The 26674-nt window shown below is 43.3% G+C and overlaps 1 long non-coding RNA gene across 1 annotated transcript in view; it reads left to right on the top strand.

The window, feature by feature from the left end:
- The window catches only part of LOC142296404 (uncharacterized), a 114920-nt gene that overhangs the window by 36773 nt on the left and 51473 nt on the right, over positions 1-26674 (top strand). Inside the window, exon 2 of the long non-coding RNA XR_012751632.1 lies at positions 22565-22611. This is a non-coding gene — a long non-coding RNA (uncharacterized LOC142296404). The remainder of the gene's footprint in view (positions 1-22564; positions 22612-26674) is intronic.

Raw genomic sequence — 26674 nt, 5'->3', positions numbered from 1 at the left:
GTATATGACCAAAAGTGCAACTCTGCAGGGACACCGTACTCAATGCCATCTCAGCACAGCAGCCAGCCCTTGGTCCCTCAGATGTGGACAAGTAAAAGACCATTTCCTCCTATCCATGACAAAGCTTTGAGATTCACTATGTGCAGCACAGGTGTTTAGTGGAAAAGCAGATCTAAGATTGCGTACCACCTTCTGCAGATACTCCTGTATACGTGCGTTCCTTTCTATGGCAGGAATTATTTCGCCAAATTTTGTCTTGTACCGGGGATCTAACAGTGTGGCAACCCAGTAGTTAGCATTACTTCGAATTCGTACCATCCGAGGGTCATGTTGTAGGTAGTGCAGCAAGAAGGCGCTCATGTGTCTTGTGCATCCAGGAGGACCAAGTCCTTGGTGTGTTGGTGGCAGAGAGGTGAGAATCGTGCCTCCGTCCTATGCCCTCTCCGCCAACCTCGCTAAACCGAAATGTGAGCAAGCTCTGACTCATCTGCTGAGTCTTCCATGCCCATCGCCAGTTCGTCCTCCAATTCTTCATGGGGTCCTGCACCTTCCTCAACACTTTTTGCTGATACTATGCGCCCTTGTTAATCCCTATCCCCCACCATGACTGCCGCCTAGGTGCCGCTTACCATTTGGACCTCGTAGATCTTGTTATCCCTTCCGCATATGACTCCTCCTGTACTTCCTCCCCTTCCTCTTGTCCCAACACCTGACTCCGAATAATGCTTACAGTGTGCTCCATCATGTAGATGACCAGAATTGTCACGCTGAGAATGGCATTGCCAGTGCTAAACATCTTCGTCGACATTTGTAAACTGTGTAGAAGGGTGCATAGGTCCTTGATCTGACACCACTCCAGCAGCGTGATCTGCACCACCTCTGGATCACGTTAGGCCAGGCTATATGTCATAACGTATTGCAGCAGGGTTCAGCGGTGCTGCCACAAACGCTGCAACATGTGCAGATTCAAATTCCTGCGTGTCGGAACATCACATTTCAGGCGTTTAACCACCAGACCTCAAGACTTCTGGAGCGACGAAAGTTGTTGAGCTGCTGTGTGCGAACAATGGAAGTGAGCACATAGCGAGCGTACCCGCTGCACAAGGCCATGTAGGCCAGGATGGTGTTTTAAAAATTGCTGGAGAATTAGATTCAACACGTGAGCCACACAAGGCACGTGTGTCACATTGTCACGGCGAAGGGCCGCACCCAAGTTTGCATCATTATCACACCCGGCCTTCCCTGGCTGCTGGTTGAGTGGAGACAACCATTGATGAAACTTGGTCTCCAGAGCTAACCGTCCACAACTTCTCAGCGGTGTGACTCACATTTCCCATACATTTCAAAGTAAACATTTGACCGCATGATGGCATTGAGCTCTGCTGCCAGCATAGTATGGAGGTGTGTGGTTTTCCTTGTGCGCAGTTACAAGGAAGGGTGCCCTGACCACACAGGGATTGGGCCGAGGTGAAGGACCCACACGAGGTTGAGGAGGCAGAAGCAGTGTATTAACTTCTACATACAGAGGAAGGATTGATACAACTCGTGGGGACAGCAAGACTTGTACAGCAGACCCTTCTCCATCTCTCCCCATAGTAACCCATTGCCCAGTCAGCGACATGTAACGCCCCTGTCCATTTTTACTGGGCCAAGTATCTGTGGTGAAATGCACCCTGTCACACAGTTTCTCAAAGAAGCGGTGATGTTTGGTGCGACATGCTGGTGTAGCGCGTGCACGCCTTTGTTGGAGAAGGAGTGGCGCCTGTGCATCGGCTCTTGGGGAACTGCGATGGGCATAAGGTCTCGAAAATCCTCGATTAAAAAGGTTGGAAAGGAAGCATTTTGGTAGCCAACAGTTTGCAGATGCTGAAAGTCAAGCTCTAAGCCATGTCATGCCCTTCTAAAAGCATGTAAAACACAGCAAGGGGACTCCAACCACAGTCTCCCTTGTTTCCACTAATTGGGCCACACACACCCCACTTGACTGGCATCAGTTGACCCCCATTTTCAAGATGAAAAAGATGCTTTGCATGAAGCACTCTCAAAAATACGCTTTCCTTTTACCTCCCCTGGCTGAGCCAGGGGAAGAAAAGTCCTCTGAGAGCCATGACTTGTTCATCTTGGTTCTTTTTTCAAAAGCGAGGGGACTCCAACCACAGTCTCCCTCGTTTCCACTAATTGGGCCACACACACCCCACTTGACTGGCATCAGTTGACCCCCATTTTCAAGATGAAAAAGATGCTTTGCATGAAGCACTCTCAAAAATACGCGTGCCTTTCACCTCCCCTGGATGAGCCAGGGGAAGAAAAGTCCTCTGAGAGCCATGACTTGTTCATCTTGGTTCTTTTTTCAAAAGCGAGGGGACTCCAACCACAGTCTCCCTCGTTTCCACTAATTGGGCCACACACACCCCTCTGACTGGCATCAGTTGACTCCCATTTTCAAGATGAAAAAGAGGCTTTGCATGAAGCACTCTCAAAAATACGCGTGCCTTTCACCTCCCCTGGCCCAGCCAGGGGAAGAAAAGTCCTCTGAGAGCCATGACTTGTTCATCTTGGTGAACGTTAGTCTGTCCACATTGTCAGTGGACAGATGCGTGTGCTTAGCTGTCAGCACACCCCCAGCAGCACTGAGGACACGTTCCGAGAAAACGCTGGCTGCGGGACACAACAAGATCCCCAAGGCGTACGTGGTGAGCTCAGGCAATTTATCCAGATTGGAAGCCTAAAATGAGCAGGGCTCAAGTTGCACAGTAATGGCATCGACGTTCCCTTGCATATACTCATATCTGTGTCTCCTCCTCTTTTTCCTTGTCCTGCTCTTTTGTTTTCGCATGAGTATATGTCCTTGTCACTTTCCCATGTGTTTGTGTTGTGTTGTGAGTTGTTTGTCACCTTTTGGACACCTTTGAGGGTGTTTTCTAGGTGTTTTTATGTGTTTGTGATTGCCTGCCATTGTTTCCTATGCGGTTCGAGTTCGGTTCGTCGAATGTTCGGCGAACCGAACTCGAGCTGAACCGCGACTGGTTCGCTCATCTCTAGTGAAGAGGTTAACTTCAGTTCCTTTTGCAAGGCAGGGATCCTGTTGCAGGTGTGTATTGGGTCCTTACATAGTTACATAGGTTGAAAAAAGACCTAGGTCAATCTAGTTCAACCTTCCTCCACCAATTCTACATTTTGTCCCTAAGTCACTTATAACCAACAATGTTGTGTGTACTGAGGAAATCATCCAGCCCTTTTTTTAAATCTGTTATAATATCTGCCATTGCTACCTTTTGTGGTAGGGCATTCCGTAGTCTGACTGCTCTAACTGTAAAGAATGTAGCTGCCGGAATCGCTTTTCTTCCACTTGCAATGCCCCCTGGTCCTTAGTATTGTCTTTGGAAGAAATAAGTCATGTGCCAGTCCTATATATTGACCACACATGTATTTATACATATAAATGAGATCTCCTGTGAGATGTCTTTTTTCTAAGCTGAACATAGCTAACTTTTTCAACCTGTCATCATATATGAGGCCTTCCATTCCTTGTAGTAGTCTAGTTAGCCGCCTTTGAACTGACTCAAACTTCTGAAAGTCCCTTTTAAAATGTGGAGCCCAAAACTTGATCCCATATTCCAGATGTGGCCTTACAAGTGATTTACAGAGGGGTAGCAATACGTTGGGATCACGGGATCTAATCTCTCTTTTTATACACCCTAAAACCTTGTTTGCTTTAGCAGCTGCTGCTCAGCTTATTTGTAATAAGAATACCCAAGTCCTTCTCCTGTTCTGGAGTCCCGAGTTTACTTCCATTTAATGTATACGTAGCTGTAGGATTACTCCGTCCTAGGTGCATTACTTTACATTTATCAACATTAAATCTCATTTGCCAAGTATCTGCCCATTCTGACATCTTATCCAGATCTTTTTGTAATATTGTACTATCAATGTTAGTTTTTAATATCCTACATAGTTTGGTGTCATCAGCAAAGACTGACACTTTACTATCAATCCCATCCACAAGGTCATTAAAGAGATTAAAAATAATTGGTCCTAACACAGATCCCTGCGGCACCTCACTGCTGACTATAGCCCATTTAGAGAATGTACCATTTATGACTACTCTTTGTTTCCTATCTTTTAGCCAATTCCTTACCCAGTTGCATATAGTTTCCCCTAGTTTTTGCTTCTGTAGCTTTATTATAAGGCTATTATGTGGTACAGTATCAAATGCCTTTGCAAAGTCCAAATAAATCACATCAGCTGCATTACCAATATCCAGGTTTGCACTTACCCCCATATAGAACCCCAACAGGTTGGTTAGACATGACTTATCTTTCATGAATCCATGCTGTCTGTCAGTTATATTATTTTCTACAATATATTTTTGCATGTCATCCCTTAAAATGCCCTCAAAAACTTTGCATACTACTGATGTCAGGTTTACTGGACGGTAGTTTCCTGGATCTACCCTCTTACTTTTCTTAAATATCGGTACCACATCAGCAATCCTCCAATCCTGAGGCGCCAACCCTGTTACAAACGAGTCTAAAAGATGAGATACAGCGGTCTGTCGATTACGGAGCCCAATTCCCTCAATATTCGTGGGTGAATGCCATCTGGCCCGGGGGATTTCTCAATGTTAAAATTACTCAGACGCAGGCGTACTTCATCTTGTGTTAAATTAATTATATCGAGTGGTGAACTTTGATTTTTCACTTGTTGAATGATCCCTTGAACAGTCTGCTCCTTGGTGAACACTGATGAGAAGTGCTTGTTTAATATCTCAGTCTTTTGTTTGTCCTCTATAACTAATTTGTTATTATATTTTAAGGGGTCGATACTATGCTTTATTTTCCTTTTGGCATTAATGTATTTATAAAAGATTTTGGGATTTATTTTAATGTAATTGGCGATTTTTGTTTCAGTAGCTAATTTGGCTTGCTTGATTTCTTTTTTACATTTCCTATTGATATCTTTATACGTCTGAAATGCTATTTCTGTATTTTCAGCCATCAAGATTTTAAACGTCCTTTGTTTTTGTTTTATTATACTTTGTACTGTCTTATTTATCCAAAGTGGTTTCTTTTTATTCCTGGACATTTTATTACCAGAGGGTACACATTTTTTACAGGACTCTAGCAGTATATCGTTAAACTTACCCCATTTATTTTCGGTATCCCCAGTTACCATGACATTATCCCAATCTACACATTTTAGCTCTTCCCTTAATTTGTTGAAATCAGCTTTCATAAAATTCCAGGTTTTAGCATTTCCCCTTTGAAATGTTCTATTGAATATTACGTTGAAGCTTACCATATTATGATCGCTGGTGCCCAAGTGCTCCCGGACCTGTAGATCTGAAATTGTATCCGGTCTATTTGACAGGACCAAATCTAGCAAATTATCTCCCCTGGTCGGTTCCTCTACCATCTGAGAGAGGAAATTGTCTTGAATTGTGGATAAGAACTTACAGCTTTTAGCACAACCAGAAGATTCTATGTCCCACTGAATGTCTGGATAGTTGAAATCTCCCATAATAAAAACCTGATTATTATTAGCTGCCTTTTCAATTTGTTCCAGCATTTCACCCTCTACCTGTTCAGGTATGTTAGGAGGCTTAGAGCAAACTCCAATTAGCAATTTTCCATTATTTCCCTCTCCATGTACATTTACCCATATTGACTCTACATTGTTGCAGTTCCCCCTAATGTCATCATTCAACACAGGTTTTAGGTTAGATTTGATAAATATACACACCCCAAGACCTTTTTTGTCTTTCCTGTCCTTCCTGAATGTAGTATAAACCTGTATGTTTGTCACGTAGCCATGGCTTTCATCCAGCCAGGTTTCCGTAATGCCCACCACATCATAATCGATGATCGACATAAGAGTCTCCAATTCATTCATTTTGTTTGCAAGACATTAGCCAGTAGACATTTAATACTATTAACACCTTTATTACTCCTAGCCTCCCTATGTTCATTGCATGTCCCATCCCCCCTAATCCTTCATTGACCCCTACTATCTCACTGTCTCTATCTGCCCTATCTATCCCCTTATTTGCTCCACTACCCGCCCTCCCCCAGATCCTAGTTTAAAAGCTCCTCCATCCGTCTGACCATTTTCTCCCCCAGCACAGCTTCACCCTCCCCATTGAGGTGCAGCCCGTCCCTACCGTAGAGCCTGTAGCCGACTGAGAAGTCGTCCCAGTTCTCCATGAACCCGAACCCTTCCTTCCTGCACCAATTTCTAAGCCACGTATTTATCTCCCTAAGCTCCTGTTGTCTTTCTAGTGACGCTCGTGGCACCGGTAGTATTTCTGAAAACACCACATTGGAGGTCCTGGACTTCAGCTTCTCTCCTAGTTCCCTGTAATAATTTTAAGGACCTTCCACCTGCCTCTAACTTTGTCATTAGTACCAATGTGCACCATGACCGCTGGGTTTTCCCCAGCCCCACCCAGCAATCTGTCTATCCGATCGGCAATATGCCGAACCCGAGCACCTGGCAGACAACACACTGTTCAGTATTCACGCTCTCGGCTACAGATGACCCTGTGTGTCCTCCTAATTATAGCGTCCCCTACCACTAACATCTGTCTGGGCTTTGCTGCACTCCTATTTCCCTCCTTCCTACAGCAGTCGTTTTCCTGGTTGCTAGGAGCAATGTCCTGGCTGTAGTGAACCTGGTCCTGGGCCTGCATTCCTAATATCAGCCAAACAGGCATATTTACTAGGTTGTGCCAGATCAGGACTAGGCTCCCTGACACTTTTCCCCCTACCTCTTCTTCTAACTGTTACCCAGCTAGCTTACCTCTCGGTCCTGACCTTCCCCATCTCCACCCTCCTCGATATCACAGGCCCCAGCCATAGAAAGCTCAGTGAGCTCTAAACTCCTCTCCAGGTTTGCAATGCTCCTGAGTGTTTCAAGCTGCTTATTTAGATTAGTTACCTGGGCTTCCAAATATGCAACATACTTGCATTGAGTGCAGACAAATTCACCCTCGAATGGCTGTTCAAGGCATGCATACATCCGACAAGATACACACCTGGTAGCATTGTCCATCGAGCCGCTATTAATGGGGATAAACAGTACCGAAAAAGTAGAAAAGCAGAGAAAAAAAAACCAATGGGAAACGTATAAGGATAAACTCTAACTATGTTCTTGTGTCAAACTATGAGATTGTGCTTAAACTATGCACTTATCTGCACTCCCGCACTTTGCTGTAGACCCTCGCACGCTCAGCAACCTCGCTTGTTCTGGCTGGTTTATATAGTTCCACAAGAACTACCAGAAACTTCCAGAAGTTTCTAGAAACAGGTGTCGCTAATACTACTAATTAAATCACAAGACACTTATTTTTTTGCTTTTTCACAGTATCACAGACAAACAGACACACAATTCCCTAATGAAATTAAACAATTACACAGTTATCACAACTATGAGATTATGCTTAAACTATGCACTTATCTGCACCTCCGCACTTTGCTGCAGACCCTCGCATGCTGAGATTCATGTGGAATACGAAGTGAGGGGATCATGCTCTGCTTCAGTATGTCACAGTAGATGATGGCAGTCATGGTTCCCTCAATGAACTGTAGCTCCGCACAGCTGGCAGCACTCATGCAGCCCAAAACCATGACATTCCCATCATCATGCTTGACTGTAGCTCATATTCAGGGTAGTAGAAGAATAGACAGGGCACTGTATTGAGCTAAATTATTGGTAATATAGTGTGTAGTACAATAGCAAGCCAATCTTTACCTGGATTACTGTTGTACCACACAATAATATACTAATTGACTTAATTGGTGTGCCCGGTCTATTCTTCTAAAGTTACTGGACTGGATCCTACTTGAGCACCCACACTCAAAATTGCCGTGACTTCTCTATATTATGGTTTCAGGGTGTTGGCAATCTTCTTATACCCTAGGCCACCTTTATTTAGAGTAACAATTCTTTTTTTCAGATCCTTAGAGAATTCTTTGCCATGATATGCCATGTTGAACTTCCAGTTACCAGTATGAGAGTGTGTGAGCGATGACACCAAATTTACCACAACAGCTCCCCATTCACACCTGAGACCTTGTAACACTAATGAGTCACATGACACAGAGGAGGGAAAATGGCTAAATGGGCAAAATGTGGCCATTTTCACTTAGGGGTGTACTCACTGTTGCAGCGAGCAGTTTATACATTTCTGGCTGCGTGTTGAGTTATTTAGAGGGTACACCAAATTTGCACTGTTATATAAGCTGTACACTGACTACTTTACATGATATCAAAGTGTCATATCTTCAGTGTTATCCCATGAAAAGATATAAAATGTTTACAAAAATATGAGGGTAGTACTCATTTTTGTTGCCAGCAGTTTAGACATTTCTGGCTGTGTTTTGAGTTATTTAGAGGGCACACCAAATTTACACTGTTAGGCTATGTGCGCACGTTGCGTAATTGCATGCAGTTACGCTGCGTTCAGCACCGCAGCGTAACTGCATGCGTCCTGCGTCCCCTGCATTATCTATGAAGATTATGCAGGAGCCGTGCGCACGTGGCATCTTAGAGCGCAGCGCTTCAGCTGCTGCCCGAAGCGCGTGTTCTAAGAAGTGACATGTCACTTCTTTTGTGCACTCTGCCTGCAGGTCCCGCTCTGTCTATGGGAGGAGCTGCAGTCAGAGCGCATGAAATCGGCTTTTTTTTTCATTACGAACTGTTTCTGCAGCGATTTGAAGCGCGCATGTGCTGTTCAAATCGCTGCAGAAATTTCTGCAGGGACAGTACGCAACGTGCGCACATAGCCTAATACAAGCTGTGCACTGAACACTTTACATTGTATCAAAGTGTCATATCTTCATTGTCCCAAGAAAAAAAATATAATAAAACATTTACAAAACTGAGGGGTGTGCTCATTTTTGTGATATACTGTATATAACAAAACAGCAGCTCCTGATGTAGGAGAATAGGCCTCTTCAAATTAGAGGAATTAGCATTCAGAGGCTAAAATTTAACTTTTAATCTATTCCATTAAAATTTAGATTAAAATATGTATTAACCCAAAGTTCTCTGGATTGCTGTCATTAATACAACACTCACATTTCCAGAGAACCTATGACATAACAAAACAAGCAAAAAAAACACAAAAAACACAAAACAAATTGAGTAAGATGATTATCACTCCAATAGGGACAGTGGTCCAATATGAGTATCTAAAAAATCATCAAAAAAACTCAATATAATAAACAATTAGTGCACAGTGATCCTCAAAGAGGAATTTACCAATTCAAATTTTATGGAATGAGTTAGGAATGATCTCACCCATTCTTGCAGCTTGGGGTACACAAGACTTCCTCTATATGGGTCCACACAGCATCGGCTGGCCCTATACTGACCCTAGAAGATCTTCATAACGTCTGACACCCCAAAGCTTCTGCTCTTACAAGAACAGACCACATCTAGTCCTCTCTTATGCCCCTACAATGTTCCTGGCCCTCGTCCCGACGCGTTTCATCACTTCCGACTCATCAAGGGACTTCAGTATTGCATTAGAGGTAAAAGGTCCTACACCCAGACTCACATAGGAGCTGAGGCAGGCATGAAAGAGAGTATATAAACATAGCAGAGCCAATCATAAAATGCACTTAATCAGAAACTCACCAATGGCCAGTTTCATCCCCAGGTGTTTATGTTCAGTCATCATCATCACTCTCCAAATATGTAAAGCCACGCTATATAGAAGCACATGGTGGCTAAATGCAGCGTGCGTTCCAAAGTGAAACATGTATATCTGGTGTGTAAATCACATCCGGGATCATTCCGGGTGTATATCAAAGAAAACCAATCAGGGAACGCTATAACGGCGCGCCTATCAGCAAATACAATCCCTCCAGACGTAGGTACTGGGGGCGTGTTTACCCCCGAATAGGGCAAGTCCTAGAACTACCAAGGCAGACCCCTTGGACATACTGCGCAGGCTCCCCTTGTGGAACGCATACATCCGCGCTCCACACAGAGGGCACCGAGTGCATAAGGCACGTCACATCCGGTCTCCCTAGGCAGGCGCGTCACCAAAGGCATCGCACATGTCCAGGACCTATCACAATTAGGGGCGTATTCACTGCTGAGTGACGTATCTCACAGGGAAGCATCTCTCAGACGCTCCGTGCAAATCCCTGTATGGAACACATAAACATGCGCTCCACATCATATAAAGGGATATTCCATGCCGGACGCTATCAGAATCAACCTCCGTAGATAACCATATCGTTAAGTCACTGTGTGTATCAAGCACAACACAGTGTGCTGCGCAGTTTCTACAATAGAGGATATCCCTAAAATAACATCACTAATGGATGCTAACATGCATCCATTTGGTCTCATATACATCCAAAATACGTATACTGTGCATATTCTAACATGGGAACGCCTACTCCTTCAACGTCCTCCCCTCAATGTCATAGCACGAAGGGAGGGAAAGGACGTCACCAATGACTGTTAAAGGAGCATCTCTCCTATATGCACGTCAATGGACTCATGCTACCAATTCTAGGAGGGCTCCAAAAATATATTACACAGGACGTTATGTATAATGTATAACCATGTTCTACTGGACTGGAGAGGTTATTATGATGTAATTAATTAAATATGTGACTGACCATAGGGGTGGTGGGAGGGGGGGGGGTGTGCTGTGACATCTATGTGTTACAATTGACTTTAGCTGTACATCAATCATATAGTTCAATCAAGGCCCAAGTATAACAGTGGCATATAGATTGGGTTCTAGATAGGGAGACGGAACAACACCATCAATCCCGAACCATAAGGGTTACAAAATCATTAATCATTATTACAAGGCTATCTTTGGCAGTTGTCCAACTGGACCTATATGAAACTGGCGAATTGCAAATGTTCATTTAATCCTTGCGGAGATAAGGTACCCAAGTTAAAAATCCATTTAGTCTCTCTTTGAAGTACTTTTTGGTCCCAATTTCCTCCCCTTTTGGGCTTTGGGATCAGATCAATGCCAACAAAACGTATCACTGAGGGGTCACCGCCATGTTTGGCCCAGACATGTCTGGCCAAAGGTTTGTCTCTCTGGTGCTCAATGTCACCAAGGTGATCCCCTATTCGGCGTCTGAATTCACGAATGGTTTTACCCACGTATTCAAGTCCGCAGGAACATGTGGCCTTATATATCACTCCCTGGGAACGACAATTGATGAAGTGGCGGATTTCAAAAGTTCTGTTGAGGACATTGCTCCTAAAGTTTTTTTCTATCTCTAAAAAGGGGCATGCAATACACTTGGAGCATTTATAACACCCTTTAATTTCTCTAGATAGCCAGTTTGTTTCATGGCTCCTTTCAAAATGGCTATGTACTAGCCTATCGCCGAGGGATTTCCCTTTTTTGTAGGTAATTAACGGTCGGCGAGAGAGTGAAGGGCCTACATCTCTGTCCATCTACAGTACAGGCCAATGTCGTTCAAGGATCTTGCGAACCTCCGTGGCTCCATTATCAAAAGTAGTAATAAATCGTGTGATATTCTCCTCTTTGATTGGTTTCTGTCGATTAGCTAACAGTTCTGCTCGGGGGATGTTCTTGGCCTCATGATATGCTTTTTTTAGGATCTCCTTGGGGTAACCTCTTTCTTTGAATTTGTCGCGGAGTGTCCTTGACTGTATCTCAAATACACGTTTGTCAGTGCAGTTCCTCCGCAACCGAAGGTATTGACCTTTTGGAATTCCTCTCCTCAGGTGGAAGGGATGGCTGCTTTCCCACCTGAGGAGGGAATTCGTGGCGGTAGGCTTATAGTATGTTGATGTGGAGATTTCGCCTATGCCATTTTTTTGGATGAGAATATCAAGGAAGGGGAGAGTTTCTTCCTCTATGACATATGTAAATCTGAGGTTGATGTCATTCTGATTTAGACCCGCTACATAGTTAATCAATTCTCCTCTTGGTCCATTCCATACAATCAGAATGTCATCTATGTAGCGGGTCCATACATCAAATTTACATGTCATCTCTCTTTCCTCCTCCACAAAGATCCGTGTCTCCTCCCACCAACCGAGGAATAAATTTGCATATGTGGGAGCACAAGGGCTCCCCATAGCGGTACCCCTGAGTTGGTGGTGGATCCGCCCATCAAAAACAAACACATTCCTCCTCAAACAAAAATCCAGGAGTTTAAGAATGAATCTATTATGATTAGAAAATTGACAACCCCGTGAGTTCAAAAAATACTGCACTGCCTCTAAACCTCTAGCATGGGGTATCGAGGAATAGAGGGCCTCCACATCAATACTTCCAAGGAGGGCCCCTTCACTGACTGAAATACCCTCTAGTTTCCGTAAGAGGTCAGGGGTGTCCTTCACATATGAAGGCAGGGCTGTTACAAATGGTTTAAGGATTCTATCAAGGTAGATGCCACAATTCTGGGTTAAGCTATTGATCCCAGATACAATAGGCCTTCCTTTTAGTGGGTGAAGACCCTTATGTATTTTAGGAAGGCAGTAAAAAGTTGCCATCACTGCCTCCCTTTGATACATGAACTCATATTCGGTTTTATCAATTACCTGGGTCTGAATGCCCTCATCCAAGATGTCTCTCAGTTCTTCCAGGTATAGCTTAAGCGGGTTTGAAGAGAGTTTCTCATATCCAGTTTCATCATTTAAGATGTTTTTACACATCTCCACGTATTGGTCAACATCCATGACAGCCACATTGTCATTAAACCCTGTGACAAGGGAGGCAATGTGGCTGTCACGTTCTAAACTTCTCAATGTCTCCATCTCAGCCCTTGACAGGTTATTTTGTATATGACAGGAAGACTGTGAGACATTGCAAAGTTCCCGAGTTACCAGTTCCTCAAAAATATCAATGGCCGATTGATCACCCACAGGGGGAGGAAATTTTGTGCTCTTGCACTTAAGGTCAGTAAAAGGTCCCTGACCATGAAGATTAGGATCAGCAGCACCTATACTATCCAACAGTCTAATATCAGGTAAGAGATCCGTAGGAATATCCAATTCCTGGCATAGTTTCGCATCCTGTCGTAAATAATGTTTCTTCCATCTTATTTTACGTAAGAACAGATTTAAGTCCTTTACAGATTCAAATGTGTCAAAGTTTGAAGTAGGCACAAAAGAGAGACCTTTTTTAAGCAAATCCATCTCAGCAGAACTCAAAACCTTTTTTGATAAATTAATAACCTGAATGTTAGAGGTTACTTTGGGAATTGCTGAAACCGGCTCCTGAGGGGGTATGGTTCTAAAAAAGGATTAGGTGATACGTTGCCTGTCCTTTCTCTAGATCTTTGACCCTTCCTTCCCCTTCCTCTGCCCCTGTTTCTACCATTTCTTTGTCGTCTATGGCCTTCACCGTCTGAAAAATCAGTATCTGTGGATGACGGTTCAACCTCAGTTATTTGGCCACCAATCTGATTTACAGTTAATTGGTATGCCCGATTATCCTTGAAATCGGCAAAATCTCTCAAATATTGTTTGTGCTTTCTCTCTTTCAATCTGTATTGAAAACGTTCTAATTCATCTTTTAGTTTATTCTCTTTAGTGACAAAATCCGGTTCACCTGAAAACTTTTTGGTAGTGTCTATACTTTCCTTTAATTTGTCGTCCAAAAGGGAGAGAGTCGCCTGTTCCTCAGTAAGCATTAATTGCATCAGGCGCATAGAGCTGTTGGTCGCTTCCCTCTCCCAGTTGGTCATAAAATCTGGGTTTCTATACCTTGATCCTGCTGTAAGATGGATCCTAAGGCCTCGTGGGACAATGGCAGCCTTTATATAGCTCTCCAGGCTTTTAACCTCCCACCATGAAACTATTTGATCTTTATATACTTGTGTCAATTCCTTGAATGCCGCTCCATAGGAGGGAGTATATTTCTTTTGGACAAAACCTTGATCAGAGAATACTTGCTGTGCTTCAACCAACCATTCATTTGTATTTAGTCCAGTGGACAAAAAACCTGCCATACCTAGTGTAGTTATATATCAAAACAGCAGCTCCTGATGTAGGAGAATAGGCCTCTTCAAATTAGAGGAATTAGCATTCAGAGGCTAAAATTTAACTTTTAATCTATTCCATTAAAATTTAGATTAAAATATGTATTAACCCAAAGTTCTCTGGATTGCTGTCATTAATACAACACTCACATTTCCAGAGAACCTATGACATAACAAAACAAGCAAAAAAAACACAAAAAACACAAAACAAATTGAGTAAGATGATTATCACTCCAATAGGGACAGTGGTCCAATATGAGTATCTAAAAAATCATCAAAAAAACTCAATATAATAAACAATTAGTGCACGGTGATCCTCAAAGAGGAATTTACCAATTCAAATTTTATGCAATGAGTTAGGAATGATCTCACCCATTCTTGCAGCTTGGGGTACACAAGACTTCCTCTATATGGGTCCACACAGCATCGGCTGGCCCTATACTGACCCTAGAAGATCTTCATAACGTCTGACACCCCAAAGCTTCTGCTCTTACAAGAACAGACCACATCTAGTCCTCTCTTATGCCCCTACAATGTTCCTGGCCCTCGTCCCGACGCGTTTCATCACTTCCGACTCATCAGGGGACTTCAGTATTGCATTAGAGGTAAAAGGTCCTACACCCAGACTCACATAGGAGCTGAGGCAGGCATGAAAGAGAGTATATAAACATAGCAGAGCCAATCATAAAATGCACTTAATCAGAAACTCACCAATGGCCAGTTTCATCCCCAGGTGTTTATGTTCAGTCATCATCATCACTCTCCAAATATGTAAAGCCACGCTATATAGAAGCACATGGTGGCTAAATGCAGCGTGCGTTCCAAAGTGAAACATGTATATCCGGTGTGTAAATCACATCCGGGATCATTCCGGGTGTATATCAAAGAAAACCAATCAGGGAACGCTATAACGACGCGCCTATCAGCAAATACAATCCCTCCAGACGTAGGTACTGGGGGCGTGTTTACCCCCGAATAGGGCAAGTCCTAGAACTACCAAGGCAGACCCCTTGGACATACTGCGCAGGCTCCCCTTGTGGAACGCATACATCCGCGCTCCACACAGAGGGCACCGAGTGCATAAGGCACGTCACATCCGGTCTCCCTAGGCAGGCGCGTCACCAAAGGCATCGCACATGTCCAGGACCTATCACAATTAGGGGCGTATTCACTGCTGAGTGACGTATCTCACAGGGAAGCATCTCTCAGACGCTCCGTGCAAATCCCTGTATGGAACACATAAACATGCGCTCCACATCATATAAAGGGATATTCCATGCCGGACGCTATCAGAATCAACCTCCGTAGATAACCATATCGTTAAGTCACTGTGTGTATCAAGCACAACACAGTGTGCTGCGCAGTTTCTACAATAGAGGATATCCCTAAAATAACATCACTAATGGATGCTAACATGCATCCATTTGGTCTCATATACATCCAAAATACGTATACTGTGCATATTCTAACATGGGAACGCCTACTCCTTCAACGTCCTCCCCTCAATGTCATAGCACGAAGGGAGGGAAAGGACGTCACCAATGACTGTTAAAGGAGCATCTCTCCTATATGCACGTCAATGGACTCATGCTACCAAATCTAGGAGGGCTCCAAAAATATATTACACAGGACGTTATGTATAATGTATAACCATGTTCTACTGGACTGGAGAGGTTATTATGATGTAATTAATTAAATATGTGACTGACCATAGGGGTGGTGGGAGGGGGGGGGGGGTGTTGTGACATCTATGTGTTACAATTGACTTTAGCTGTACATCAATCATATGACATATGACATATGTGACGTGCCTTATGCACTCGGTGCCCTCTGTGTGGAGCGCGGATGTATGCGTTCCACAAGGGGAGCCTGCGCAGTATGTCCAAGGGGTCTGCCTTGGTAGTTCTAGGACTTGCCCTATTCGGGGGTAAACACGCCCCCAGTACCTACGTCTGGAGGGATTGTATTTGCTGATAGGCGCGCCGTTATAGCGTTCCCTGATTGGTTTTCTTTGATATACACCCGGAATGATCCCGGATGTGATTTACACACCCGATATACATGTTTCACTTTGGAACGCACGCTGCATTTAGCCACCATGTGCTTCTATATAGCGTGGCTTTACATATTTGGAGAGTGATGATGATGACTGAACATAAACACCTGGGGATGAAACTGGCCACTGGTGAGTTTCTGATTAAGTGCATTTTATGATTGGCTCTGCTATGTTTATATACTCTCTTTCATGCCTGCCTCAGCTCCTATGTGAGTCTGGGTGTAGGACCTTTTACCTCTAATGCAATACTGAAGTCCCCTGATGAGTCGGAAGTGATGAAACGCGTCGGGACGAGGGCCAGGAACATTGTAGGGGCATAAGAGAGGACTAGATGTGGTCTGTTCTTGTAAGAGCAGAAGCTTTGGGGTGTCAGACGTTATGAAGATCTTCTAGGGTCAGTATAGGACCAGCCGATGCTGTGTGGACCCATATAGAGGAAGTCTTGTGTACCCCAAGCTGCAAGAATGGGTGAGATCATTCCTAACTTATTCCATAAAATTTGAATTGGTAAATTCCTCTTTGAGGATCACCGTGCACTAATTGTTTATTATATTGAGTTTTTTTGATGATTTTTTAGATACTCATATTGGACCACTGTCCCTATTGGAGTGATAATCATCTTACTCAATTTGTTTTGTGTTTTTTGTGTTTTTTTTTGCTTGTTTTGTTATGTCATAGGTTCTCTGGAAATGTGAGTGTTGTATTAATGACAGCAATCCAGAGAACTTTGGGTTAATACATATTTTAATCTAAATTTTAATGGAATAGATTAAAAGTTAAATTTTAGCCTCTGAATGCTAATTTCTCTAATTTGAAGAGGCCTATTCTCCTACATCAGGAGCTGCTGTTTTGATATATAACTACACTAGGTATGGCAGGTTTTTTGTCCACTGGACTAAATACAAATGAATGGTTGGTTGAAGCACAGCAAGTATTCTCTGATCAAGGTTTTGTCCAAAAGAAATATACTCCCTCCTATGGAGCGGCATTCAAGGAATTGACACAAGTATATAAAGATCAAATAGTTTCATGGTGGGAGGTTAAAAGCCTGGAGAGCTATATAAAGGCTGCCATTGTCCCACGAGGCCTTAGGATCCATCTTACAGCAGGATCAAGGTATAGAAACCCAGATTTTGTGACCAACTGGGAGAGGGAAGCGACCAACAGCTCTATGCGCCTGATGCAATTAATGCTTACTGAGGAACAGGCGACTCTCTCCCTTTTGGACGACAAATTAAAGGAAAGTATAGACACTACCAAAAAGTTTTCAGGTGAACCGGATTTTGTCACTAAAGAGAATAAACTAAAAGATGAATTAGAACGTTTTCAATACAGATTGAAAGAGAGAAAGCACAAACAATATTTGAGAGATTTTGCCGATTTCAAGGATAATCGGGCATACCAATTAACTGTAAATCAGATTGGTGGCCAAATAACTGAGGTTGAACCGTCATCCACAGATACTGATTTTTCAGACGGTGAAGGCCATAGACGACAAAGAAATGGTAGAAACGGTGGCAGAGGAAGGGGAAGGAAGGGTCAAAGATCTAGAGAAAGGACAGGCAACGTATCACCTAATCCTTTTTTAGAACCATACCCCCTCAGGAGCCGGTTTCAGCAATTCCCAAAGTAACCTCTAACATTCAGGTTATTAATTTATCAAAAAAGGTTTTGAGTTCTGCTGAGATGGATTTGCTTAAAAAAGGTCTCTCTTTTGTGCCTACTTCAAACTTTGACACATTTGAATCTGTAAAGGACTTAAATCTGTTCTTACGTAAAATAAAAAAGGAAGAAACATTATTTACGACAGGATGCAAAACTATGCCAGGAATTGGATATTCCTACGGATCTCTTACCTGATATTAGACTGTTGGATAGTATAGGTGCTGCTGATCCTAATCTTCATGGTCAGGGACCGTTTACTGACCTTAAGTGCAAGAGCACAAAATTTCCTCCCCCTGTGGGTGATCTATCGGCCATTGATATTTTTGAAGAACTGGTAACTCGGGAACTTTGCAATGTCTCACAGTCTTCCTGTCATATACAATATAACCTGTCAAGGGCTGAGATGGAGACATTGAGAAGTTTAGAACGTGACAGCCACATTGTCATTAAACCCTGTGACAAGGGAGGCAATGTGGCTGTCATGGATGTTGACCAATACGTGGAGATGTGTAAAAACATCTTAAATGATGAAACTGGATATGAGAAACTCTCTTCAAACCCGCTTAACCTATACCTGGAAGAACTGAGAGACATCTTGGATGAGGGCATTCAGACCCAGGTAATTGATAAAACCGAATATCAGTTCATGTATCAAAGGGAGGCAGTGATGGCAACTTTTTACTGCCTTCCTAAAATACATAAGGGTCTTCACCCACTAAAAGGAAGGCCTATTGTATCTGGGATCAATAGCTTAACCCAGAATTGTGGCATCTACCTTGATAGGATCCTTAAACCATTTGTAACAGCCCTGCCTTCATATGTGAAGGACACCCCTGACCTCTTACGGAAACTAGAGGGTATTTCAGTCAGTGAAGGGGCCCTCCTTGGAAGTATTGATGTGGAGGCCATCTATTCCTCGATACCCCATGCTAGAGGTTTAGAGGCAGTGCAGTATTTTTTGAACTCACGGGGTTGTCAATTTTCTAATCATAACAGATTCATTCTTAAACTCCTGGATTTTTGTTTGAGGAGGAATGTGTTTGTTTTTGATGGGCGGATCCACCACCAACTCAGGGGTACCGCTATGGGGAGCCCTTGTGCTCCCACATATGCAAATTTATTCCTCGGTTGGTGGGAGGAGACACGGATCTTTGTGGAGGAGGAAAGAGAAATGACATGTAAATTTGATGTATGGACCCGCTACATAGATGACATTCTGATTGTATGGAATGGACCAAGAGGAGAATTGATTAACTATGTAGCGGGTCTAAATCAGAATGATATCAACCTCAGATTTACATATGTCATAGAGGAAGAAACTCTCCCCTTCCTTGATATTCTCATCCAAAAAAATGGCATAGGCGAAATCTCCACATCAACATACTATAAGCCTACCGCCACGAATTCCCTCCTCAGGTGGGAAAGCAGCCATCCCTTCCACCTGAGGAGAGGAATTCCAAAAGGTCAATACCTTCGGTTGCGGAGGAACTGCACTGACAAACGTGTATTTGAGATACAGTCAAGGACACTCCGCGACAAATTCAAAGAAAGAGGTTACCCCAAGGAGATCCTAAAAAAAGCATATCATGAGGCCAAGAACATCCCCCGAGCAGAACTGTTAGCTAATCGACAGAAACCAATCAAAGAGGAGAATATCATACGATTTATTACTACTTTTGATAATGGAGCCACGGAGGTTCGCAAGATCCTTGAACGACATTGGCCTGTACTGTTGATGGACAGAGATGTAGGCCCTTCACTCTCTCGCCGACCGTTAATTACCTACAAAAAAGGGAAATCCCTGGGCGATAGGCTAGTACATAGCCATTTTGAAAGGAGCCATGAAACAAACTGGCTATCTAGAGAAATTAAAGGGTGTTATAAATGCTCCAAGTGTATTGCATGCCCCTTTTTAGAGATAGAAAAAAACTTTAGGAGCAATGTCCTCAACAGAACTTTTGAAATCCGCCACTTCATCAATTGTCGTTCCCAGGGAGTGATATATAAGGCCACATGTTCCTGCGGACTTGAATACGTGGGTAAAACCATTCGTGAATTCAGACGCCGAATAGGGGATCACCTTGGTGACATTGAGCACCAGAGAGACAAATCTTTGGCCAGACATGTCTGGGCCAAACATGGCGGTGACCCCTCAGTGATACGTTTTGTTGGCATTGATCTGATCCCAAAGCCCAAAAGGGGAGGAAATTGGGACCAAAAAGTACTTCAAAGAGAGACTAAATGGATTTTTACCTTGGGTACCTTATCTCCGCAAGGATTAAATGAACATTTGCAATTCGCCAGTTTCATATAGGTCCAGTTGGACAACTGCCAAAGATAGCCTTGTAATAATGATTAATGATTTTGTAACCCTTATGGTTCGGGATTGATGGTGTTGTTCCGTCTCCCTATCTAGAACCCAATCTATATGCCACTGTTATACTTGGGCCTTGATTGAACTATATGATTGATGTACAGCTAAAGTCAATTGTAACACATAGATGTCACAGCACACCCCCCCCTCCCACCACCCCTATGGTCAGTCACATATTTAATTAATTACATCATAATAACCTCTCCAGTCCAGTAGAACATGGTTATACATTATACATAACGTCCTGTGTAATATATTTTTGGAGCCCTCCTAGAATTGGTAGCATGAGTCCATTGACGTGCATATAGGAGAGATGCTCCTTTAACAGTCATTGGTGACGTCCTTTCCCTCCCTTCGTGCTATGACATTGAGGGGAGGACGTTGAAGGAGTAGGCGTTCCCATGTTAGAATATGCACAGTATACGTATTTTGGATGTATATGAGACCAAATGGATGCATGTTAGCATCCATTAGTGATGTTATTTTAGGGATATCCTCTATTGTAGAAACTGCGCAGCACACTGTGTTGTGCTTGATACACACAGTGACTTAACGATATGGTTATCTACGGAGGTTGATTCTGATAGCGTCCGGCATGGAATATCCCTTTATATGATGTGGAGCGCATGTTTATGTGTTCCATACAGGGATTTGCACGGAGCGTCTGAGAGATGCTTCCCTGTGAGATACGTCACTCAGCAGTGAATACGCCCCTAATTGTGATAGGTCCTGGACATGTGCGATGCCTTTGGTGACGCGCCTGCCTAGGGAGACCGGATGTGACGTGCCTTATGCACTCGGTGCCCTCTGTGTGGAGCGCGCATGTATGCGTTCCACAAGGGGAGCCTGCGCAGTATGTCCAAGGGGTCTGCCTTGGTAGTTCTAGGACTTGCCCTATTCGGGGGTAAACACGCCCCCAGTACCTACGTCTGGAGGGATTGTATTTGCTGATAGGCGCGCTGTTATAGCGTTCCCTGATTGGTTTTCTTTGATATACACCCGGAATGATCCCGGATGTGATTTACACACCGGATATACATGTTTCACTTTGGAACGCACGCTGCATTTAGCCACCATGTGCTTCTATATAGCGTGGCTTTACATATTTGGAGAGTGATGATGATGACTGAACATAAACACCTGGGGATGAAACTGGCCATTGGTGAGTTTCTGATTAAGTGCATTTTATGATTGGCTCTGCTATGTTTATATACTCTCTTTCATGCCTGCCTCAGCTCCTATGTGAGTCTGGGTGTAGGACCTTTTACCTCTAATGCAATACTGAAGTCCCCTGATGAGTCGGAAGTGATGAAACGCGTCGGGACGAGGGCCAGGAACATTGTAGGGGCATAAGAGAGGACTAGATGTGGTCTGTTCTTGTAAGAGCAGAAGCTTTGGGGTGTCAGACGTTATGAAGATCTTCTAGGGTCAGTATAGGGCCAGCCGATGCTGTGTGGACCCATATAGAGGAAGTCTTGTGTACCCCAAGCTGCAAGAATGGGTGAGATCATTCCTAACTCATTCCATAAAATTTGAATTGGTAAATTCCTCTTTGAGGATCACCGTGCACTAATTGTTTATTATATTGAGTTTTTTTGATGATTTTTTAGATACTCATATTGGACCACTGTCTTTATTGGAGTGATAATCATCTTACTCAATTTGTTTTGTGTTTTTTGTGTTTTTTTTGCTTGTTTTGTTATGTCATAGGTTCTCTGGAAATGTGAGTGTTGTATTAATGACAGCAATCCAAAGAACTTTGGGTTAATACATATTTTAATCTAAATTTTAATGGAATAGATTAAAAGTTAAATTTTAGCCTCTGAATGCTAATTCCTATACTGTATATAAGATTATCTCAGCCCGTGGACATTTTTTATTAAATACATCGAATTGTGAAAATTATTATTATTATAAGATCTATTGCTTACAATGAACTTTGTTCATGGGACACCCCCTTAAAGCTCATTTCCATGATAGCCAATAAATAGGTACAGAATTTAACACCAAACTATGATTCAATGAAACTGCTTTAAAGTAAGTTTTCATTATAGTTATTAATATATGACAATTCTGGGGCCGATTATGAGACTTTTTACGCTTTGCATATATATATTCAGGTCCTAACTACCTACAGGCACAGTAGCTTGACAGCAACTTGTCTATCTTACATTTTCACATGCATGAAATCTTGTATGCCTCATGAAAAAGCAATTCATGTACTATGTCTTTTTTCCATATTGCTGAATTCTGAGCAGGGCAAAAATGTGTTATATAGTACTAAAAATAGTCCTTGAGATTATGGTGATTAGCATGTTTATGAAATGGTTCCAAAAGTGAAAAGTGTTGAATGAAGAGTTGCAATTAGCCCAAAAGCTACTCTGGATTTTGCACTGAAAATGTAACTGCATACACATCATGTCATGGAAATTTAGGAAGCTTGAGCTGAATTTTTACCTCCTTTTGCAGATAGCCATGGGCATGAAGACTGAAGTTTTACTTCACTTTGTCTGAAGGTAATCTATCAAGACTAGTGAGGATGATTGTGACCATGATAAAATGGGAATATAGAACCAGTATGTGAGCAAGGTAAACAAAAAGATCGCACTTCATTACATAAGCCACTCAGGTAAATTTATGCTCAACATTGAAAGTGCAACACCAAAAAGGTAAAGTCGAGGCATTATGGAAATCACAGGATAGACAAACATGTTAATGATAAAAAAAAAATGAGAAAATGGAAACAAAATTTCCAAAACCTCTTGATTTAATTTGCTCAGAAATACATGCACTTACACACATTAGCTGCTATCAATATGGTTATTGATAGTTGTCTGTGGAATGTTTTATAGAGCTGAATGCACTTGGGCACACAATTTATCAAGATCCGCTACTGGAAGCTCCCTTTGTAAATTGCCAACCAATGACATCCAAACAGGAGTTGTTTTTCAACAAAACATGCCAGGCCACATGTTGCTCATACTACCGTGTTTTTCCAAAAATAAGACACTGTCTTATATTTTTTTTGCCCCCCAAAAAAGCATTAGGGATTATTTTTGGGGGAGGTCTTATTCTTGGAGAAACACGGTTGGGGGTAAGTTTACCCCCCAAAAAAGCAGACCCCCCCATTTCCCAGGAGACTCATACTCACCAGACCAGGACGTCTGCGTGGTTCCCAGGTCCTCCTGTGATATCCGGTCGGTGCTGCACGCTGTCCTACCCTGCTGCTAGCTGACACACACAGCAGATCGTAGGCACACACAGCAGATCACACACACAGCAGATCACACACACACACAGCAGATCACACACAGCAGATCGCAGCTATACACAGAAGATCACACACAGCAGATCGCAGGCACACACAGCAGATCGCAGGCACACACAGCCGATCACAGATACACACATCCGATCGCAGGCACACACACACATCCGATCGCAGATATACACAGCAGATCACACACAGCAGATAGCAGGCACACACAGCCATCACAGATACACACAGCCGATCGCAGGCACACACAGCCGATCACAGATACACACACAGCTGATCACAGATACACACATCCGATCACAGGCACACACAGCCGATCACAGATACACACATCCGATCACAGGCACACACAGCCAATCGCAGAAAAACACAGCCGATTGCAGGCACACACACAGCCGATTGCAGACACACACAGCAGATCACACACACACACACACACACATCACATCCAGCACTTACGGCAGCAGGGAATGAAGCAAGGCACGTGTCCGGCCGCAGGTCCTGTTCGTTGCACTCCACTGCACTGCCTCTCAGGATTCTCCCGGTGAGAAGAGATCGGTGTCGCTGGATAAGGTGAGTGTGTCTGCGATCCGATGTGTGTGCGATCCGATGTTTGTGTGTGTGATTTGATGTTTGCGTGTGCGATCTGATTATGTGTGCGATCTGATTATGTGTGTAATCTGACTGGGGGCGATTGATGTTTGTGTGTGAGATCTGACTGTGTGTGTGTGTGAGAGAGCTGATGTATGCGGGTGTGTGATCACTGCAGGTCCTGACGCTCAGTGTCGGATGAGTGTAATTGCCGAGTGCCGCTGTGTATAATGAAGTATCTTGCAGTATCTCTAACTTTTTTAGCTGCAGGGACACTTCATTATTGATCCGCGACTAAGCCTTATTTTCGGGGGAGGGCTTATATTTAAGCCTTTCTCCGAAAATGCTGAAAATCCCTGCTAGGGCTTATTTTTGGGGGAGGTCATATTTTTGGAAAAACACGGTATGAGCAATCTTTCTTGCTTAGTGTGCTACATTGGCCTGCATTGTCTCTGGACTTGTCTCCCACCAAGCACATCTGGGGTGTCATTGGTCTGCAATACTAAAGGAAGCTGCCAGCAGTAGGTCTTGATGATTCGCATGCCCAAGTGTGGAACATTCCTCAGACAACCATTACTAAACTCATTGATAGCATGTCAAAGCATGTAAGTAATTGTGTTTTTGCTCGTTGTGCTCATACTATAAAATTAATAAATTTAGATGTTTGGAAAAGTTTGTTTTCATTTTTTCATCATTTGCATAACATTAACATGTCTATCAGTCCTGGGATTTTCATAATTTCCCAATTTATCATTTTTGGTGTTGCAATATCAATATGGAGGAGCATATAAAGTAACAGTTAGTTATTTCTGCAGTCTCAGAGTTAAGGGTGCTTTACAGTTTAGAGGGAAAGAAGGGTGAGTCATCGGTGAGCGGGGGCGCCATAGCGTCCAGGTTTAGGGTGCCAACCTCCGCGGTTAGGCAGGGCCTTTGTAGGGAATTTGGGCCATACCCTGGTTGCACCATTATTATCTTCTCTGGTACTCCTTCACAATATTGGATTTATCAAGATACAGCATTAACTAATTGTTCAATGGGGACATTCTGACTTACCCCATTTATTTGCCTGCTCCTTTCTGTTAGGTTTACAGAGGGGTCCCACTGGACCTTGGCAAATTTGGGATTGTCTGTCTTGTTTATGTGTGTTTGTCTAGGGATTGTTTTAACTTGGATTTAATAAAATGTATTTTTAAGGGGTTTTTTTCCTTGGTCAATAATAGTTCTGGTGTTACCATTAGGCCCTGTGCCCACGCTGCGTATTTTAATGCAGATTTTCACGCAGATTTTCAGAAATCTGCAGCAAAAGCTGCATGTCCATTGTGAAGCCAGCAAAGTCTATGAGAATTCAGAAGTGCTGTGCCCACGTTGAGTATTTTTCCCTTGCGTATTTGGTGCAGATTTCTTTTTTTCTGCACCAAATCTGCACCAAATACGCAAGGGAAAAATAAGCAACGTGGGCACAGCACTTCTGAATTCTCATAGACTTTGCCGACTTCACAATGGACATGCAGATTTTGCTACAGATTTCTGAAAATACGCGTCAAAACTACACAGTGCGGGCACTGTGCCTTATGGTTCTACTAGACTAATGAAATAACCTTTCCATGCAAAAACGACACTCTAGCACACATGAATAGAGATGGGCGAACCCACAGATACTCGGGTTTGGTAGGACTGGACTTGAACCCCATATAAGTTTATGGGGACCTAAATATTGTGCTGTAAAATGGTGGTAAAAAGGGCTAAGGGGATTAGTACAGGACAGTTATACTTACTGAGTCACCCACATGGCTGTAACACTGCTTCGGGGTCTGCTCTTTAACCCTCATACATATTCACTGGTTCCCCCGCCCATTGTCAGTCCTGGCATTTGTGATTGGTTGCAGTCAGACCTCGCACCCACCCTGTGTGACAGCGTCTGTGATTGGTTGGCATCGCACACGCTGTCTGCATCCCTATAGTGGTGTAAAAATAAATAAATAAACTGACATAGGGTTCCCCCATATTGTGATACCCTTTTTGATGCAGACATATATACCAGGAAGAGCCCAGGAGAGGACATATATACCAGGAGGGGCCCAAAAGGCGGACATTTGTACCAGGAGGGACCAAGGAGGGGGAGATATAGAGCAGGAATGGGACATATATAGCAGGATGGGTGCATATATACTGGGAGGGGGATATATACCAAGTGGGGGACATATATACCAGTAGGAGGACATATACCAGGAAGGGGACAAATAAACCAGGATAGGCACATTTATAGCAGGAGTGGGACATATATACCAGAAGCGGCCCAGGGTGTGGACATATATTCCAGGAGGGGGATATATATACTGTATATTTATATATATTGTGAGACTGTGACCGGGGTTATCTATGACGGCCGGTATGTCTCGCCCAGGTTGTGCTCACTCCATGATAGAAAGTAAATCCACTATAGGGTTAATGCTGTTTCCCTACAGGCTTAAGGAAGGGTTAAAAGGAAACAGGAACGAGGGCAGGTGTGCCGGGTGTGGGGGAAGTGACCAGAACTTCCTGAGCCCTCTGCTGGAGAGGCACATGTATTTTGTTATGGACTTTTTTGTTTGGACATTAAACACCGTGTGCTGTGAACCTTGATGCCTGGATCCCGTGTCTTCTGCTGCGCAGCCGACCGCGCTACCTCACATATGGTGGAGAATGCGGGCATGACAGCCGGTGAGGTGTAGCAT

This window comes from Anomaloglossus baeobatrachus, chromosome 3 (assembly GCF_048569485.1).
Source record: "Anomaloglossus baeobatrachus isolate aAnoBae1 chromosome 3, aAnoBae1.hap1, whole genome shotgun sequence".
In the NCBI taxonomy this organism is placed as follows: Eukaryota; Metazoa; Chordata; class Amphibia; order Anura; family Aromobatidae; genus Anomaloglossus; species Anomaloglossus baeobatrachus.
Note: the sequence above shows the minus strand (reverse complement) of the source record. Positions and strands in the feature narration are given on the sequence as shown.